General features: G+C 41.0%; 2 long non-coding RNA genes across 4 annotated transcripts; one reads left to right on the top strand and one right to left on the bottom strand.

Moving 5' to 3' along the window:
* Window positions 1-180: 180 nt before the first annotated feature.
* LOC310725931 lies at window positions 181-18,359 on the top strand. Of its 2 annotated transcripts, none has more exons than XR_014533563.1 (3): window positions 181-417; window positions 668-779; window positions 18,249-18,359. It is a non-coding gene; the product is annotated as an uncharacterized lncRNA (long non-coding RNA). The 2 variants fall into 2 exon arrangements; XR_014533564.1 differs by lacking the exon at window positions 18,249-18,359 and adding an exon at window positions 986-1,004.
* Window positions 4,276-5,653, bottom strand: LOC310725996. Of its 2 annotated transcripts, XR_014533608.1 has the most exons (3): window positions 4,953-5,651; window positions 4,448-4,540; window positions 4,276-4,410 (listed from the first exon to the last, which is right to left on the bottom strand). It is a non-coding gene; the product is annotated as an uncharacterized lncRNA (long non-coding RNA). The 2 variants fall into 2 exon arrangements; XR_014533607.1 differs by having other exon boundaries at window positions 4,276-4,540; window positions 4,953-5,653.
* Window positions 18,360-21,817: the final 3,458 nt, after the last annotated feature.

Here is a 21,817-nt window from a genome sequence, read left to right as displayed (position 1 = left end):
TAAAAGCGCTATACAAATAAAAATGCATTATTGGCCGCACATTGGCAGTGATGTGTGTAGAAGTTGTTTGAGATCATTTTGATTAAACTTTCAGGTCTTTCTAATTTTAGATGAGACCTGCAGATGAGCTTTCCTGGATATATTTGGTCTCTTACTCAAAGCGGAACTTTCTATCACACACACACACACACACACACACACACACACACACACACACACACACACACACACACACACACACACACACACCCTCCTGAAAGCAGCTATATAAACTGAAGGGGATCTGCATTAATATCATTCTGTTCACATCGTCACCATCATCATCATCATCATCATCATCATCAGTCATGATCTCTCGTGGTCTCCTGCTGGTTCTGCTGGTTCTCACCTGCCTTCAGTCTTTTACAACGGCCTAGAGTAAGATCAGATTTTCTTTTTATAATATTTTATGTTCTCTTCCATTTACAAAAAAAAAAAAAAGAAAAAAAAAAGAGCGCATTAATTCAGTATAAACACGAACTACAGCAACAGATACATCAGACCTGCATTTTATACTGAATATAAAAGTGTTTCATATCTTAATTATATTATTATATTAATTAAATATATTACAATATTAAATATATAACTTAATCACAGAACTGAATGTGGAAATGTTTTCTTACAGACCAACATGGACCAGACTCATGCTGCTTCAGATACCAGAGAACTCCAATCCCTATCAGAGTCATTACAGGGTATAAAGTAACAGACCGTCAGTGTACAAAATCTGCAGTCATGTAAGTTTTCACCTCCTCATTGTTCTTTTTATTGATTGTAATGAATAATAATAAAAAGTGATCGTTTTCATGTGCATTATTATTGTATAATTGTGTGTAATATAATATAACTGTATATAATGGTGGAGGTTTGGAGTGTGTGTGTGTGAGATTTTCTGATTTTATTGCAGTTCTACACTGATGTACATCTTCTCTCTAATCTGCAGCTTCACCCTGATGAAGGACAACCGTCGAGTGGGTGAAGAACAACATGAAAAAAATTGACCAGATCCTGAACAAAACTTCTTAATCTTCATCTCCACCTCCATCTTCATCTGCATCTCTATCCATCACCATCCATCTCATTTCTCCCGATGCCGTGCAGCTCAGAACACAGCTGAAGTGTGTTTTCATGCCCGGTTGTTTTCAGCGTGACGAATGATTCACATTTCCTGTAGACAGTCCGAGTGAGCGGCAGGTCAAACATCATCTGATTTATTATAAAGAGTTTCATAGGTTCATCTGAACCCCTTCGCAAACAGAAATGGGGGAAAAAATGATAGGCTTTTAGGTTCCTGATCAGGTCATGTGATGAGCTACGGTCAGCCTTATGAATGATCTTGGATCAGAAAGTCGTCAGGTCATACACAAAAGCCAAAATATTGACCCCCTGATTCCTGTGGTGATGAATCAGTTTTGATTCCTCAACACTACAAGGTCACGGAATCTCGACAACATTCTCTAATTTAGCTACAACAAATCAACAGGATCACACAGAACAACCACACACCATACAATCATGTGGACGTTTAGGTATGTGGTGTGTATTTACAATAAACTTCTTCACCAGCATACTGCTTTAGAACAGATATGAACAAGATTAAGCTTACTTAGTAATTTTAGCAATTCATGTAAATATAAATGAAACATTTACCAGAGTGTAAAAACATGATGTAATGTGTAAACGTTGTGACTCACAGCATTTTTCTTTTCATGATTATTTACATCTTTTGCTCGGCCTCCACCGAGATGACGTCTTCAGCAGGCTCCATTACATCAGCATTCAGATATTCACAGAGTTCACTCTAATGGCTTGAGTGCAAAGACAAAAAAAAGTCCAGAAATGTGAATTTCCAGTGCAGGTATGTGTGTGTTTGCTTACTGATTCATTAAAGAAGGCTTTATTTGTTAAACATCCATTGTAGCATGACTTTTTTCCCCACATACTCCAGCATGTTCAGAAATTGAGGTCAAAACACAGGACCTGCCAAAATACACCACAGAGTTCAGCAGGTCTCGAGAAATTTCATTCATAAATGAGTGGAACACCACTGGTGCATTGGCGTGGCCAAATGGCATGATAGTGAAAAATGACTCATAGTGAAATGCAGTTTTCTATTCATCACTGTAATAAAAATTTACCAAGTTCTAGGCGCTTTCCAGTTTTGTAAAATAATGTGCCTCCCAGATCTGTTTGAGGTTGAAAGGTACCAAATGAAGTGCCAGTAGATAAGATAAGATAAGATAAGATAAGATAAGATAAGATATACCTTTATTCGTCCCACAGTGGGGAAATTTCTTTGTTACAGCAGCAGAGGAAATTTATAAAAAAAAAATATAAATTATAATAATAAATACAAATATATAAAAGAATATACACATACTATAAATACAACTTGTTCCCAAAGATTGGGAAATTTAGAGCAAATACAGAATTACTAGTAGGATTAAAAAAGAATGTTTTAAGAACCTTACTAATGGAAACTGACTATGCCACCCCTGGGGCTCATTATAAAGGGTAATCCATGGTAAAATAAATATTTATGGCACCCAGGTTCGACAACAGCTGAGTCAGGACATGAAACAGAAGTTAAACAACAACACTTTATTAATAACCAGTAAAATCACATAAAATCAACATATACCAACACCCAAACCTACTCGAACTCCTGGGCTGGGGACCTTGCATTATTGATCTCCTATACACAGCAAGCACACGTGCACTCATACAACACAACACCCCCACCTGTTGGACACTGCGCACTGAAGGAAACCACCACCAAGCATAAAGGAACTTGTCACTCACAATAGAACTGGTCACCCAGACCCCTGGAGAAGAAGCAAACCACAGTACTGTCAAGCCAATTTACCTGCTCTCTTACGCACACACACACACACACACACACACACACACACACACACACACACACACACACACACACACACACAATAAACATCACCACAACAAGAGAAAACAAAAATTCAAGTGCACAATGATGGCTGGAAAAGCACAACAAAAGAAAATACAAACAAATTAATAAAAACAATCAGTCCCATTCAATACACCTCATAAAGAAACACATGAACTATTAGCACTCTGATGACAGTTGAGTAATCATCTTCTTGCAAAAACCTCAGAAAAACGGAAATATATGGCAGCAGATTATCAGTCCACCTCCCAGCTGATTATCAGAGTGCCGAACACTAAAACAGACACACTAATGGAAATATATAACGCGTGTAGTCCGTTAAAATGCTAGCCTTCAGCTCCTTAGCTAATCCGGTAATTCGTTAGCCACAGCACTGTATGGCCAAGACATGCGTCCCACGCCGGTGCTTGCAACGTTTAAAAATGCAACACCGCCAGCACTTTGGGGATCCACAGATAACCCACTATAATGGCTCTCAGTTCCTCACTTCCTCATTATGAAAAAATAAAAAATTACTATTTTTAGCATAAAATAAACAATGCTCAACAGTTAACCGACTTACTGGTTTAAACAGTTCCTGATGCACCAAAAAACAAGGAAGTGGGATAGTTTTACCCCAATAATGACTGGATTCCTCAATCCACACTAAAAAAGAAACCAAACCACCCTTAAAACCCAATCCACACAATCAAGCGTGAGCAAAGGGTCAAGGGGACACCAGGTATTTAGGGATGTCACCAGTAATCATGGAAAACACACTTTTAAAAAGACACTTACGACTTCCTTTATAGACCCACTAATTCAATAAGGTGAAACGCCCATCATTCCGATTGCTCCACCCAACTATGTGACTGCCACATATGGATATCGGACAGTAATAAAGTTTATACAGCACCTCCATCCTTTCCACAAAAAAAATCCTGCACCTCCTCGGTGAATTCATCCATGGCCTTGATTTCTAGTGCTGATTGGAGTATCCCCGACACCAAGGGGCCGCCATATTTGCAATTTGATGCTGCAATCCCATGGTCATTGAGGGGGTAGTATCATAGTCCTTTCTTTATTCTCCCTCAGGTCATCATGTTCTTTAGAAAAATGAACCGATTGCGATGTAGGTAGAGTGGCAGGGCACAATAACCCGATTCTAAATGTGGGCGGTGCCAACTGAATTTGTACCGGCTACGCCAACTGTGGCATTACCAACCAATAATTTGTACGGACTACGCCACCCGGGGGCTATTTCCAGGACTGCCCTCAACCTTAAAGCACACAGGTTCGTCACGACTGGGTCAGGTATCAGACCAGAGTTGAGTGAATAACAAAACTTTATTTAAAATGAATTCAAATTTTATTCACTACATCAAATAGTAAAAACAGAAAAGAAGACAAACCCTTCAGGGTGGGAGAAGGCCTGATGTCCTAAGCAGAGAGCACACAGGGTCCTAAACAGAGAGAACACTCACACGTGCACACACGCACCACAGCACACCACACCTGTGAACACTGCACTGCAATCAGGTAAGGAACCCACCACCACAAGATGCTAATCTGCTGCCACTGGCCACCCCACTCCTGAAGGCAAAAGAGAAGACAGAAAAGTAATTTAAAACACAACTTAAAACAAGCATCGCATTACAACAGCATGGCTCTCGACACAGTCAACAGCCCAAAAACTGCTCGTTACTTGATCCTTACAGAGGCACATGAACAGAGGAAAGGCACAGATCACAAAAGAAATTAGAAAACAACTACATTTAATTAATAAGAAAACAAAAAAACATTATACCACAAATTCAAACTAATAAAAAGAATAAAAACCAAAAGAAATAGATTCCCATTAAAGTAGGGAAACCTCAACCCGATAAGGTTAGGAAAATAATAAATAAAAGAATAAAGCTAATACAAAAATAAATGATTAAATCACAACACAAAGAATCAGGTAATGACTACCCTGTCACACGTTACTTCTAAATCAGATACTCACACTACCGTTGTAAATAAGCACCATGCCCCCAGTCCAGCTAATCTTGCAGGTATTTAAATGCTGCAACGAGAAACTGTTAGCATACGGGAGCAGCAAAATGTTAATCAGCTGGTGCCAAATGGAAATAACACGGAGCTCCAGAGAACAGGAACGTAGATTAAAAATGCCCAATTGAACCCAGCGAAGCAGACAACGCAAAGCGAAGCAGTCAAAGCAGAGCACAGATGATGTAGCACGAAGCCCCTGCAGTCGGATAAAGCAGACAGTCAAGCCAACATCAAAGCGGTGTAAACGATGCACATAGCGCAGGAAAGCCACACAGCAAGCAAAAAGCCCACTACAGCAGCCCACTGTAACGTCCCTTGCACATTGACCCGCACCTTAAATAGGGAAAACACACTTTAATCAGCCGATTGTTAAAGCCCATATAACGTTAATAATGAAGTCAACGTCAACACATACCTGTACGGCGACTCACGAGGCACGGATGCAGTCATTTAATAAGCACGTCTTCCTAAACAATTAGCGGCTTCCCCACAAAGCTCCTCAGTCCACCCTTAAATGAAATAATTTTATAAGAACCCAGTGTGATGGACCATAATATTACAAAACATTCACTGCCAACAGCTCCTACCTTGCCACTATCCGCACGTAAACCCGGAAATACAGCGGCTCGCTCGTGGACAAAGAGCAAACGCACACACAACACGAACCGAAACGATTTATAGGCAGGTAAATGAGCATAATCAGCCACAGCTGACTAGATGACATCAGACCATACTGCTACATAAATATAGTTTTTAATGCAGTCTAAGGACCATTTACATAATTATTTCTGGCACCCTATATCACTGGATCCTGTTCCTGGAGCCACAGAAATTCATTTTGTAAGGAAGGAGATGATAAACAATACTGTAATCAAGTGTTTTCACATGAAATATTCCCACTAGTAATGTTACTGGAACAGTTTGATGAGTGATGTGGCCATCACCTATTGGGCGATTGTCCACTGCAGTGATTTTTAATAGCATGGCACAGGGAACGAGAGGGACTACCCGGCAGTGGACTGGGTTTACTGCAGACCCTGAATCTATGAGAGGTGAGAAAGTGTTAATTTCGTCAGAACATTGAAGTTGTGGTAAATAAAAGACTGGAAGGGCACTGGCTCAGGCCCAACTTAGTGTTACGAGAATTTGGTTTCATGGGGCAGGTGGTGGAACGATGATCTTCTTGACCACAGTAAAAGCATAGGTGAAGCCAGAGGCATCTATGACATTCCCCCAATGGTATCAGTGTTTTTCCCAGATTTTCCCAGAGTATTGTGATTACGAGTTCAGTACCTGCTCGTTGCTATACCATACTGCTAAGTCGCAGTCCAACATCTTGCTGCAAATCTTCCAGTGATTATAACTTGGCCTTCTGATTGGAAGGTTGCAATTTTGAATCCCAGCACCAAGATGTCGCTGTATAAATTTATCAGAACGAGTGCAATAATAAAGTATAAACCTCCACTACTGTCAGAGCTGCTGTTCTACAGAATTATTTAACACATGTCAACCAATCAGGAAATACATTGTGGTACCTGTGAATTAGCTATTCAGGCTCTGCTGAGAACCTGAGAATGTTCTTACAATGTCAATCTGTTTTTAATCCCCACTGAAATGTTATTATAGAAACAATAATGTTTTAGAAGTTTATAAACTAAATCTTTAAGCATTATATAAACCTGTGAACCCTTGAAGCTTGGCTTCAGAGGCCTCCTAGTCAGCTGTGTTTGAAAGGCAGCCTCACTGGATTAAAACTGAAGCACTAGACGATTGGTCACTTTATGACCCTGAATTAGAAGTCTTTGTGATCACTCTTCACACATCACTCTTGAGGGATCTATTCAGGGAAGGTTGACCTCAGGCATGGTCTTGAGGAGGCCTCCTCTGTTGGCCTCAGGCATAAACAGGCCATGTGAGGCCCAATGGTCAGCCTTAGGTATGATCTTGGCTCAGTAGGTCGTCATGTCATCTATAGGCTTCAACATTTTGTCCCCCTGATTCCTGTAGTGACCTGTAGCTCCCACTGGTGAGTTCAAACAGTGAACTGGTACAACAAGAACTTTATCCAGTGTTGTTTGTTAGGTTTGGAGTTTCACAGGCTTTCCATAGCTGTTATTGTCAATCATTTTATAATTTGCTATCATGTTTTTGGGATTGATCTCTGATTTATGTAAGCCACCAGCACACACTCACGGGCAGATTTTCTCTTCGTTTCTCCGTGGTCTTTCCCTGAGAAATTTCCACCGTAAAGATGCCAAGTATCTAGAGTGTAAAACATGACGTAACGGGTGAACGTTGTCACTCCGTCGCACAGGCAGAGTTTTATATCTGCATAATTATTTTTACTTTTTTGCTCAAGCACAAATGAGATGACATCACCTGCTTGCTCCATTAGATACATAATGACATATCAGAAGATACATATTTAGTACAATTGTTTGTGTAGGAGGTGCAAACGACAGCTTAGGACCAAATAAGGTCACTTTCCAAGACCTGGTCTTGACCCTCCCACAACACCCACCCCCACCCGGGGAACTTCCCTCAACGATTTCCTACTTGAGCAGACATGAGTTGAAGTAAATCTAATTGATAGTCAGCAAATACAGAAACACATTGTTCTTTCCTACCCCTTTATTGCTATTTTTAGAGACGGATGCAGGATGCTCACATAAGAGAGGTGGTTGATGGTCCCAAAGAACTACAGGAAATTGTTGTGTTTGGCTCACCGTAATATGATGACATGGAACTTAGTTGATGAAATAAACACTAGACCCCATAACATCTTATTTCTAAAGGTGCAGGCTATTTGTTGGTACCTCAAATAATGAAGACTACAGCAGAGGGCAGATGTTTCTCTTATAAACCCCCACAGTTATGGAACAGCCTTCCAATCAGTGTTAGGGGCTCAGACACAGTCTCAGTGTCAGCGAGACTGAAAACATATGTATTTACTGGAGTCTTTAGTCAGTAGGTGTTTGTGAGGTAAAGTAGCAGATCTGGAGGGATCATGGATATGGAGTGTTTGGTGAACTGGGATATTTGTATCCTGTCGTCTCCTCACTCTTACATGTCACTCAGGTTTGCTGATGGTGGTGTGGTGGCGTCTCTTATCCCAGAGATCCCTCATTTCTGTGTTACCTTCTGGTTCTCCAGAGTAACACAGGAGCTTTAAAGATGGATTTGAACTTAAGTTAATGTCAAAAGTCACCATCACAGCACCTCAACATCATTTATCTGTAATAAATAGACATTGGCAGTGATGTGTGTAGATGTTGTGTGAGATCATTTTGATTAAACTTTCAGGTCTTTCTAATTTTAGATGAGACCTGCAGATGAGCTTCCTGTGATATATTTGATCTCTTACTCAAAGTGGAACTTTCTATCACACACACACACACACACACACACACACACACACACACACACACACACACACACACACACACACACACACACACACCCTCCTAAAACAGCTATATAAACTGAAGGGGATCTGCATTAATATCATTCTGTTCACATTGTGACCATCATCATCATCACCATCATCACTATCATCAGTCATGATCTCTCGTGGTCTCCTGCTGGTTCTGCTGGTTCTCACCTGCCTTCAGTCTTTTACAACAGCCCAGAGTAAGAAGACTTTACTTTTGTAATTATTATTATTATTATTATTATTATTATTATTATTATTATTATTATTATTATTATGTGATGAAGACAAGTTACTGTTACAGTCTGAAGTTGATTATTTTACCAAGATTCTTTATTTTATCCAAACCACAGCATTATTTTAGCTTTATAATATTTAATGTTCTCTTTCATTTACAAAAAAACCCCAAAAAACAAAACAAAAAAACAGTGCTGACACTGGTGACTTCTTCCATCCTTTTCACATCACCATATCAACAATTACACGTTTCTAATATGTTTCTGCGTTAGACACGTATCAGAACGAGCGCATTAATTCAGTATAAACATGAACTACAGCAACAGATACATCAGACCTGCATTTTATACTGAATATAAAAGTGCTTCATATCTTATTATTGAATATTTAATCACAGAACTGAATGTGGAAATGTTTTCTTAAAGGTGTAAATGTACCAGACCCATGCTGCTTCAGTTACCATAGAAGTCCAATCCCTATCAGAGTCATTACAGGGTATAAAGTAACAGACCGTCAGTGTACAAAATCTGGAGTCATGTAAGTTTTCACCTCCTCATTGTTCTTTTTATTGATTGTAATAAATAATAATAAAAAGTGATCATTTTCATGTGCATTATTATTGTATAATTGTGTGTAATATAATATAACTGTATATAATGGTGGAGGTTTGGAGTGTGTGTGTGTGAGATTTTCTGATTTTATTGCAGTTCTACACTGATGTACATCTTCTCTCTAATCTGCAGCTTTACCCTGATGAAGGACAACCGTCGTGTGTGTGTAGATCCTGAACTCGAGTGGGTGAAGAACCACATGAAAAAAATCGACGAGATCCTGAACAAATTTGAATTGAGTGTTTAAATCATTTATAAAATGAGTAATGCATATTCATACAAAATTTACTTTTTCTGATTTATGAGCAGGAAGAATCTTTTTTACATTATATGTTAAATCATATCAATCATAATTAATATATATATATATATATATATATATATATATATATATATATATATATATATTACATCTAGTAAATCTTCTCAATAGTACTTCCTGCTACCATTCCTTCTTTTTCTCCATATTATAATTAATGTGAGTTTCTAATCAGGCACCAATACAGTAAAATACTTTGATTATGTTCAATAAAAACCTGTAAAAGTATTAATGTGAATAAATAATGACTGTATTATAAGATGTTATTGTGTATTGTTTATTTCTGTGTATTAATGTAGACACAGTGAAGGTTGTGTAAGTGGACGTCTATATAATATATATAAAATAAATCACACATATAAAGTCACATGTGGTGTTTAGGGGGGATTCATTCAAGCTTCATTTGAGAGTCAATACAATAATACATTATGTCCATCTGAAACACAGATCAGTCCCCCACCATCCCCCCTTCACAACCAGGAAATAGTAACTCAGTTGTTGGACTTTTGATCAGAAGGTTCTAAGTTCAAATCCCAGCCCCACCAATTAGCAACGGCTGGCTCACATTTACTCAATTGTATGAATGAGAGATAAGTGACTCTTAAATAAGTGAATTTTTAGAAAGAATCAAACAGAAGTGTGTGGAATCATAAGAGTTTAGAAAACAGCCCCAGTACAGAAAAATGTCCACCAATTATTTGGGATCTAAAATAATCTACACATTAGTGAGCTGCTTGAGTCATATTTACTGATTAACTACAAACAGACTGAATTTACATCACAGAGTTCCCTTTCAGGAACTCGCGCTGCGTCGAAACGGTTTGGAAACGCCTCCACGTTGTTCATGCTCTGAATCATGTGTAAAATCTGGCCAATAGGCAGTCGTGACATCATTGGCGGGCGACGTCGTGGAAACCAGGAAGCTACAAAATGGGAGCGCGAAAGAAGCAACATCAGTTTCTGTTGTTCTGGTAAGTGCTTTGTGTGTAATTCTGTGAAACATGGCTAAAGCAAGCTTCCGCATGTGTGTTCCTCTTTGCCCCCGTTTCATTACGGGGGGAGACTTGCATGAACTGTGTGTAGTTTGCTTGGAAGTTGAGCATGCTCAGTATGTTCTGTAGCCGCATGGCTATTCGCACAATCCACTCCCGGAGATCACTGTTCTTCCTCACATCTCAGCTGAGGCGAAGCGGCGCTGAAGGTCGTGGGGCTTGGATGATTCCTCTATAGCCTCCCCTGCCGGGCTGAGCTCCCTCTGAGACGGGCCTTGCTTCTGGTGTGCGTGACGCGGTGCTCCGAATCTCTTCCTCCGAGGAGGGAGATTTTTTGGATGCTAGTGGGCCCACGAACTCCTCACAGCCTCACACTGTTCCAGGAGCTTCTGGATGTAGTGACACGAGCCATCGCTAAGCTAGGGATAGCTTGTCCTGACAAACAGCATACTGGACGATCGTTTCCTGCATCCCACGTCACAGCCTCTGACCTGGGGCCTACCGTTTATCCCCGACCTACACACCTGAATGAAGACCCAATTTGCAACATGCACCCTTCCCCTGCGATTGCTATACGCAAATGTAGTGGGGTTCAAGGCTATTACAAGGCTGTTGAGAGCCACTCTGGCTTTTGTAGGCAGGGCCTACGCAACAGCAGGTCAGGCAGCGGGATGCCTCCACACTATGGGTATGTTCAAGGCATACCAGACCAATCTGGATCAGGGATTTAAGTCTGGGGCTGACAAGAAGTTACGGGGCTGCTTGGGAAGCAAATACAGCTGCAGGGGATCTCCCTAGCTGTTCTGAAAGGGTCAATAGCTAGCCTCGAGGGGCTGTCTCCATGATCAGACTTTCCGGGCAGAGGAGAAGGCCAGGCTCCTCTTTCACGGAGTCCCTCCAATCATGTGGAAATTTCACGCGAAGAGCAAAATTCGCTCGAGAGGCTACCTCCCCAAAGAGATTTCCTAGCAGCTTGGGAAGGCCTGCTAGACGTATCTCGTGGGTCCTGCACATAGAGAGTTGCTACTCGATTCAGTTCGGGTCGTGGCCCGCCATGGTTCTGGAACAGGTTCTGGTCCTGGAACATGAAGTGCACACCCTCCTAAGGAAAGGGAGCATAGGGGGGGTTCCTTCCTTGGTCAGAGAGTCAGGCTACTACAGCCAGTATGTCGTTGTTCCTAAACCTTATAATTTTTTTGAGCAATATCAACTTTGAATAATAGACAGTAAAGCTCAAAGTGTCTTCTTTTTTAAGATATTTAAATTGTGTATGTAGCCCACTTTTATCAGGAACTGTTAACATTTAAATTTAGATAAGGCAATTTAGCTATGAGTCCCAAAATCTGTGCCAAAGGCTAAGAGGTTAAGTTCAGAGATCTGATAGTACTACATCTTTCAAGTAGTTTGCAGAGAACAAGCTGCAGCAGAACATGCTGACCACCACCACAGGGGCAGTAAAGAATTTGCACACACTTAATAAATAGTTTAGTAGTTAACTATTTATTAAGTGTGTGCAAATTCTTTACTGCCCCTGTGGTGGTGGTCAGCATGTTCTGCTGCAGCTTGTTCTCTGCACCAGTGCACTCGAGCTGTACATGCTGTTGGTGAAAGACACATATGAGTTTCCTGTGTGATAAAACTGTTTCCTCTTGACACTTGTATCCTCAACAGCCTTCATCCTTTTATTTACTTAGTGCTTTTCCACCATTAGCATCAGCTATGTTCCCCAACAGTCATTTGGTTCTGCTGGTTCTACTGGTGATCACCTGCTTTTATTCCAGAACAACGGCCAAAGGTAAGTTTTACAAAATCTGCTCACTTTGTCCAGTTTTAACACAGAGACTGAAGTGATTTTCAATTGAAAAAGTTTTTTCTCCCTTTTTTCTATCACAGATGAACTTATGAATCAGTTTTGTCTAAACACGGATGCACCTGAACACATGGATTCCTCAACACTACAAGGTCACAGAATCTCGACTTTTTCTGATTTTGCTGCAACAAATCAACAGGATCACACAAAACAACCATCACATCATACAATCAAAACAAAATGTGATGTGTATCTACAATAAACTTCTTCACCAGCATACTGCTTTAGAACAGATATGAACAACATTAAAGGGGGGGTTAGGCCTGCTTGGGAAGCAAATACAGCTGCAGGGGATCTCCCTAGCTGTTCTGAAAGGGTCACTAGCTAGCCTCGAGGGGCTGTCTCCACGATCGGACTTTCCGGGCAGAGGAGGAGGCCAGGCTCCCCTCTCACGGGGTCCCTCCAATCATGTGGAAATACCATGGCTAGGCCATGCCAGAACCTTGATATGCTTCTTACAGAGCCACTCCTTGGTTATCCTGGCTGTGTGCTTCGGGTCATTGTCATGTTGGAATTTTAGCACTTGATATAAATGCAAAGGAAACATTTACCAGAGTGTAAAAACATGATGTAATGTATAAACGTTGTGACTCACAGACAGGTTTTTTTTTTTATAATTATTTTTACTTCTTTGCTCGAACAAAAATGAGATGACATCTTCAGCAGGCTCCATTGGATCAGAATTCAATTGTTCAAAAAGACTAAAAATAAATCTAGAAATGTCCATTTCCATTGGGGGTATGTGTGTGTGTTTGCTGATTCATGATAAAAGGCTTTATTTGTCAAATATCCAGCATGAAATTACTTTTTTCACATTTTTATATATATATATATATACACAGTGAGGAAAATAAGTATTTGAACACGCTGCTATTTTGCAAGTTCTCCCACTTAGAAATCATGGAGGGGTCTGAAATTTTCATCGTAGGTGCATGTCCACTGTGAGAGACATAATCTAAAAAAAAAAAAAATCCAGAAATCACAATGTATGATTTTTTAACTATTTATTTGTATTATACAGCTGCAAATAAGTATTTGAACACCTGAGAAAGTCAATGTTAATATTTGGTACAGTAGCCTTTGTTTGCAATTACAGAGGTCAAACGTTTCCTGTAGTTTTTCACCAGGGTTGAACACACTGCAGGAGGGATTTTGGCCCACTCCTCCACACAGATCTTCTCTAGATCAGTCAGGTTTCTGGCATGTCGCTGAGAAACACGAAGTTTGAGCTCCCTCCAAAGATTCTCTATTGGGTTTGGGTCTGAAGACTGGCTAGGCCACGCCAGAACCTTGATATGCTTCTTACAGAGCCACTCCTTGGTTATCCTGGCTGTGTGCTTCGGGTCATTGTCATGTTGGAAGACCCAGCCTCGACCTATCTTCAATGCTCTAACTGAGAGAAGGAGGTTGTTCCCCAAAATCTCACAATACATGGCCCCGGTCATCCTCTCCTTAATACAGTGCAGTCGCCCTGTCCCATGTGCAGAAAAACACCCCCAAAGCATAATGCTACCACCCCCATGCTTCACAGTAGAGATGGTGTTCTTGGGATGGTTCTCATCATTCTTCTTCCTCCAAACACGTTTAGTGGAATTATGACACAAAAGTTCTATTTTGGTCTCATCTGACCACATGACTTTCTACCATGACTTCTCTGGATCATCCAAATGGTCATTGACAAACTTAAGACGTGCCTGGACATGTGCTGGTATAAGCAGGGGAACCTTCCATGCCATGCATGATTTCAAACCATGACGTCTTAGTGTATTACCAACAGTAACCAACAGTGGACCTTTTTTCACCAAGCTGCTTAGCAATTTGCCCGTAGCCCTTTCCACCCCTGGAGGTGTACAATTTTGTCTCTAGTGTCTTTGGACAGTTTTTTGGTCTTGGCCATGTTAGTAGTTGGATTCTTACTGATTGTATGGGGTGGACAGGTGTCTTTATGCAGCTAACGACCTTAAACAGGTGCATCTAATTTAGGATAATAAATGTAGTGGAGGTGGAGATTTTAAAGGCAGACTAACAGGTCTTTGAGGGTCAGAATTCTAGCTGATAGACAGGTGTTCAAATACTTATTTGCAGCTGTATCAAACAAATAGATAGTTGAAAAAATCATACATTGTGATTTCTGGATTTTTTTTTTTTAGATTATGTCTCTTACAGTGGACATGCACATACGATGACAATTTCAGACCCCTCCATGATTTCTAAGTGGGAGAACTTGCAAAATAGCTGGGTGTTCAAATACTTATTTTACTCACTGTATATATATATTGTACATGTGTGTGTAGGAGGTGTAAAAGGCAGCTCAAGACCAATAAGGTTGCTTTCCAAGACCTGTTCTTGACCCCCCAAAACACCACACCCCTATCCGCACATGCCACGCCCAAGTCTTTAGTCAGTAGGTGTTTGTGAGGTAAAGGAGCAGATTTGGAGGGATCATAGATATCGAATGTTTGGTGAACTGGGATATTTGGATGCTGTCGTCTCCTCACTCTCACACGTTCACTCAGGTTTGTTGACGTTGGTGTGGTGGTGTCTCTTATCCCAGAGATCCCTTATTTCTGTGTTACCTTCTGGTTTTCTGAATTATGGAGCTTTATAGATGGATTTGGACTGTAGTTAATATCAACAGCCTGCTACACTGACTCAGGACTACAGTTTGCATTTGATCACCATCACTGCACCTCAACATCATTTATCTGTAATAAATGGACATTCAGTGCCACCCAAATAAGGATGAGGTTCCCTCTTGAGTCTGGTTACTTTCAAGGTTTCTTCCATCCCAGGCTGCTTTGGGACAATGTCCATCGTTAAAAGCACTAAACAAAAAATAAATTGAATTGAATTATTGGCCGGAAATTCGCAGTGATGTGTGTAGATGTTGTGTGAGATCATCCTGATTAAACTTTTAGCTCTTTCTTATTTTAGATGAGCTTCCTGTGATATATTTGGTTTCATACTCAAAGTGAAAATTTCTATGACAAACACACACACACACACACACACACACACACACACACACACACACACACACACACACACACACACAAACACACATTTGTTTATATATGTCAAGTCAAGTCAAGTTTATTTGTATAGCGCTTTTCACAACAGACATTGTCTCAAAGCAGCTTTACAGAAAACAACAGTGAAGGTGAATGGTGTGCGTTTGTCCCTGATGAGCAAGCCGTGGCGACAGTGGCAAGGAAAAACTCCCTTAGATGATATGAGGAAGAAACCTTGAGAGGAACCAGACTCAAAGGGGAACCCATCCTCATATGGGTGACATCAAAAGTTTGGTCATAAATCTTTCAACAATACAGAACAATTTGTGATCATCATAGATCCAGCATCAGCTTCTCCATGCCAGGGCCTTTAAACACTCGGCATCTACTTCTCCATGATCATCCATAGGTCCATAATCTTCACGAGGTGGGACGTGACTGGAGCTGGCCAAACCTCAGGAAGCCTCGGGATGGGGAGAGAAAGAGAAGCAGTGGAGAGGAATTAGCGTAGCTGCTGTTCATGATATTAACAGCACAAGTTGATAATGTGCATGTGATCAGATGTTCTGGAGCACAAGGTTATGATGTGATGTGTGTGATGTGTGTTATGTGTAGGCTTTGCTAAAAAGATATGTTTTTAATCTACACTTAAACTGGGAGAGTGTATCTGAGCCCCGAACACTGTCAGAAAGACTATTCCAGAGTTTAGGAGCTAAATGTGAAAATGCTCTACCGCCTTTAGTGGACTTTGCTATTCTAGGAACTACTAGAAGCCCAGAGTTTTGAGATCTCAGGGAGCGTGACGGATTGTAGCGTGTTAAGAGACTGGATAGATACATGGGAGCCAAACCATTTAGTGCTTTATAAGTGAGTAGCAGTAGTTTGTAGTCTATTCGAAACTTAATAGGAAGCCAATGTAGGGACGATAAGATTGGGGTTATATGATCGTATTTTCTTGACCTAGTAAGAACTCTTGCTGCCGCATTCTGAACTAACTGAAGCTTGTTTATTAATGATGCAGGACATCCACCTAGTAATGCATTACAGTAGTCTATTCTAGAGGTCATAAACGCATGGACGAGCTTCTCTGCATCAGATATAGATAACATATTTCTTAGCTTAGAAATATTTCTAAGGTGAAAGAAGGCTGTTTTTGTAACTTGATTGATGTGATTTTTGAAAGATAAGTTGCTGTCTAAAATAACTCCCAGGTCTTTTACCGTTGAACTAGTAGTTACAGAACAACATATACAATATGTTTCTGCTTTAGACACGTATTAAAACAAATTCAGTATAAACATGAACCGAGCAGTAGGTAGTCCGGAGTGATCTATGAAAGTAACCTGTAGATCGGACCATGAGTGAAGGGGAATAGGGACTTTATAAAGGGAATGGTTAAATGGAGGACAGGTGTAGGTGATTTGTAGGAAGGAGAGGGTGAGTGAGAGTGTGAGCATTGGAGAAAGGCATAACTGGTGGCTCCCTGACATGACCCCCTCCTCCAGGGGCGGCTCCTGATGCACCAATCCCACCTTTGCCAGGTGGGCCAGGGCACTCCAAAGAAGGCCTTGCAACCCATCCAGGGTGGGTGGAGGAGGTCTGTAGGAGTGAAGTGTTGGACAGGCACGCATGAGGAAGGTCGGGTGCCAGCGGCAGACACCGTGGAATTTGCTGCAAACTGCCACTGGGTGGAACACCTTTGAGGGCAGAAAAAAGCCCAGGCAGAGCAACACCCCCAGTGGAACTCAAGAACTAAATGGCACCCCCAGCGAGGAACTACGGCTCGGCGATGCCCCCAGTGCGGCTTGGAGACTGGGTGATGTACTCAGTGGGGCTTGGAGACTGGGGATATGGTAGGCTGCATGAACAGCCAAACGGGAACCCGGGCTCCTGGCAAAAATTAAGATAGCCTGTGCATAAGGTTCTCTGGCGCCCCCAAACGTCTGCAGTCCAGTACGGAGCCTTCCCCGATTGGTGAAGGCTGTAGTGGTGGTTGGCCGTTGCAACATCAAACACCTCAGCGAAGTGCACTGATGATGTCCCGATTGACGTTCCACATTGCACTGGCCCATGATAGAGCCTTCCAGTCTGTAGCGAGATTAGGAACACGAATTCGGAGCGCTCGGTGGGGAATCTGGCAGTTTGCATCGCGACGTAGAGACTAACGTGTCGCAGGAAGCCGCTGCACTCGGCCACTTGTGCCATTGGGCTGAGCGGTGTAGCCACGCTAGCATGCTCTGGAGCCAGTGCGAATGCCTCCAAGAGAGCGGCGATGAGTACCTTGAATGGACCTGTGATTGGGGAGGGTTGGGGATACATTAAGGTAGGTTTTTTAGGTCCGATCTTCTGAGGAAGAGGTTTAATGAGACTGTGAGTATAGGAGGGAGGTGTGGCTGGTGGCTCCCTGACATTATTAAACATTTAATCACAGAATTGAATGTGGAAATGTTTCCTACATCTGTAAATGGACCAGCAACTTGCTGTTTCTGTTACCACAGAAATCCAATCCCTATCAGAGTCATTACAGGGTATAAAGTAACAGGCCGTCACTGTGCAAAACCTGCAGTCATGTAAGTTTTCACCCCCTTGATTGCTATTTTTATTAATTTTAATGAATAATAATAAAAAGTGATCATTTTCATGTGCATTATTATTGTATAATTGTGTGTAATATAATATAACTGTATATAATGGTGGAGGTTTGGAGTGTGTGTGTGTGTGAGATTTTCTGATGTTATTGCAGTTCTACACTGATGTACATCTTCTCTCTAATCTGCAGCTTCACCCTGAAGGACAACCGTCGTGTGTGTGGAGATCCTGAACTCGAGTGGGTGCAGAGACACATGGAAAGACTTTACCAGATCCTGAATGAAAGTCGGATTAAACCTCAATAAAGTGTTTAAATGCTGATTTGAGTTTTCTAATCAGACACAATACAGAAAAATACTTTGATTATGTTCAACAAAAACCTGTAAAATTAAAATCAATAAATAATGACTGTATTATAAGATGGTATTGTGTATTGTTTATTTCTGTGTATTAATGTAGACACAGTGAAGGTTGTGTAAGTGGACGTCTATATAATATATATAAAATAAATCACATATATAAAGTCACATGTGGTGTTTAGGGGGGATTCATTCAAGCTTCATTTGAGAGTCAATAAAATAATAAATAATGTCCATCTGAAACACAGATCAGTCCCCCACCATCCCCCCTTCACAACCAGGAAATAGTAACTCAGTGGTTGGACTTTTGATCAGAAGGTTCTGAGTTCAAATCTCAGCACCACCAATCAGCAACTGCTGGCTCACATTTACTCAATTGTATGAATGAGAGATAAGTGACTCTTAAATATGTGAATTTTAGAAAGAATCAAACAGAAGTGTGTTTAATCATAATGTAGAATAAGAGTTTATAAAACAGCCCCAGACACAGGAAAATGGCCACAAATTATTTGGGATCTAAAATAATCGACATATTAGTGATCTGCATGAGTCCTATTTACTGCCTCACTACAAACAGACTGAATTTACATCACCTAGAGTTTGTGTCGGTTTGCTCCCTATCAGTGGCGCCCTCAAGTGGTGCTTTCTGCACTTCTGACATTATGCTCTTGAAATGCATTGTGGTCTCTGTGACTCAACCATTCAAACTGTGTTGAGAACATGAGGAAGATCTTACAATGTGAATCTGTTATTATAGAAAAAAAAAATTGGAACAAAATGATAAATGAAATCTTTTAGGTGAGGATCCTGGTCAGGTCATGTGAGGCCCTGCAATCAGCCTTAGCAATGACCTTGGCTCGGAAAATCCCCAGGTCATACAAAAAGAAACAAGGCAAAATATTGATTGGGTTCAAACAATGAATACAAGAAGAACCTTATCCAGTGCTGTTTGTCAGGTTTGGAGCTCCACAGGCTTTCCATAGCTGTCATTGTCAATCCTTTCATAATGTGCATGTTTTTGGAATTGATCTCAGTAGTACCATATCTAGGAAAGAGAAGAAGAACATTAGTGGAGTGAAATAAATGCCTTTTCAGTGTGTGTGCAATAGATATAGATCTTACCTCAGATCTCCACAGAGGGCATCGCTCCACCTTCAAGCCTCACAGAGTCAGTCACTCAGACACAGAGCCACGCTCCTTCCTGTCAAGATGTCTGGACGATCCAAATTCCTGCCAGAACCTGCCCCTGCAAGCCATCAGCAGGAGACTTGCCTTACATTTAATTAGATTTTTCCCAACCTTCAAGACAGGCCTCAAGCCCTCCAGAGTCCTCTGCTATCATTTGCCCTTCCTCGTGCCCCATCTCAAGGTTGTTAAAGGGTGTTTACCTGCTGATGTTTTGGGTTTATAGACTGTATTGTTGGACTTGTGTTGCCTGCTTTATATTGCTCCTTAGCAAATGCTAATCATTTTTCAAAAGGTATTTGTGCTCATTAAAGACTCATTAACTGCTCTCCTGCTTGCATCCTGCATTTGGGTCCTACCAGTCGCCTCACTGACATTACCTGCATCTCCTGACGCCCGACCATGCCCTGACTGACAGATACAGAAAACACAAAACTCAGCATGTTCCGCAACACTCATTTGGTTTTGCTGGTTCTACTGGTGATCACCTGCTTTCATTCCAGAACAACAGCCAAGGGAAAGTTTTACAAATTTTTCGATTTTTCGAGTTTTTACGATTTTTCTTTATTTTTTTTATTACAATTTTTTTTATTTTCAATTTTTTTTATCACAGATAAAATCATGAATCAGTTCTGCGTAAACACATTGATTCCTCAACACTACAAGGTCACGAAATCTCAACAACTTTCACTAATTTAGCCACAACAAATCAACAGGATCACACAGAACAACCACACACCATACAATCATGTGGACGTCCAGGTATGTGATGTGTATTTACAATAAACTTCTTCACCAGCATACTGCTTTAGAACAGATATCTGAGCAGGTTTACAGACAGACTGATATGAACAACCTTAAGTTACTTTAGCATGTAAATGGAAAGAAAACATTTACCAGTGTAAAAACATGCTGTAATGTGTAAACATTGTGATTCACAGACAGGTTTTTTTTTTGTTTTTATAACCTTTTTAAATGTTTTTGCTCGAACAAATATGAAAACGTCTTCAGCATGCTCTATTACATCAGTATTCAAATGTTCAGAGTTCACCCAGAGTCCAAAGGACTAAAAATAAACCCAGAAACGTCAATTTTCAGAACGGGCGTGTGTGTGTGTGTGTGTGTGTGTGTGTGTGTTTGCTGATTCATGAAAGAAGGCTTTGTTTGTCAAATATCCACCGTGGCAGCATGACATTACTTTTTTCTCCACATACTCCAGCTTGTTCAGAAGTTGAGGTCAGAGCACAGTGTCTGCCGTAATACACCACAGAATTCAGCACGTCTCGAGAAATTTCGTTTATAAATGAGTGGAACACCACTGGCGTGAGGGTGAAGCCAAAGAGCATGATCCAGTACTCATGGTGTCCTCTTGTGGTGTGAAATGCAGTTTTCCATTCATCGCCTTGTTTAATCCTTAACATGTAGGTGCTGCTAACGTCCAGTTATGTAAAATAGGAGGGCAAAAGTTACCAAGGATATCGGACAGTAATAGAGTTTAAACTGCCCCTCAGCCCACCGTCCTTCCTTTCCACAAAGATAAATCCTGCTGCAGTTGGTGATGTAGAGGCACAAATAAAACCCGCTGCCTCTTTGATGTATTCATCCATGGCCCTGATTTCTGGTGCTGATTGGAGTATACCCGACACTGAGAGGGCGCCATATTGGGAAGCAATTTGATGCTACAGTCCCATGGTCATTGAGGGGGTAGTATCATAGTCTTTCCTTTACTCTCCCTCAGGTCGTCAAATTCTTTAGAAACATGAACCGAAGATTAAACATGGGCTTTCGATGTAGGTAGAGTGGCAGGGCACAAGAACCTGATTTTACATATAGTTTTTTATGCAGTGTGAGGACCATTGACATAATTCTTTCTGGTGCCACGAAATCACTGGATCCTGTGCCTGAAGCCACAGAAATTCTATAATGATAGGTTTGGTAGGGAAGGAGGTCACAAACAATACTAGTGTTTCCACATGTAATAATTCCACTCGTAATGTTACTGGAACAGTTTAATGAGTGATGTGGCCATCACTTATTGGGCGGTTGTACACTGCAGTGATATTTAATGGCATGGCAAAGGGAACGAGAGGGATCTTGAAGTCCTCCACTACCCGGCAGTGGACTGGGTTGACTGCAGACCCTGAATCTATGAGGGGTGAGAAAGCAGGCATTTGGTCAGAACATTAAAGTTGTGGTAAATTAAAGACTGGAAGAG

This window comes from Silurus aristotelis, assembly GCF_946808225.1.
Source record: "Silurus aristotelis genome assembly, chromosome: 5".
NCBI classification, from domain to species: domain Eukaryota; kingdom Metazoa; phylum Chordata; class Actinopteri; order Siluriformes; family Siluridae; genus Silurus; species Silurus aristotelis.
The sequence above is the reverse complement of the archived record's forward strand: the minus strand, read 5'-3'. Positions and strand labels throughout refer to the sequence as shown.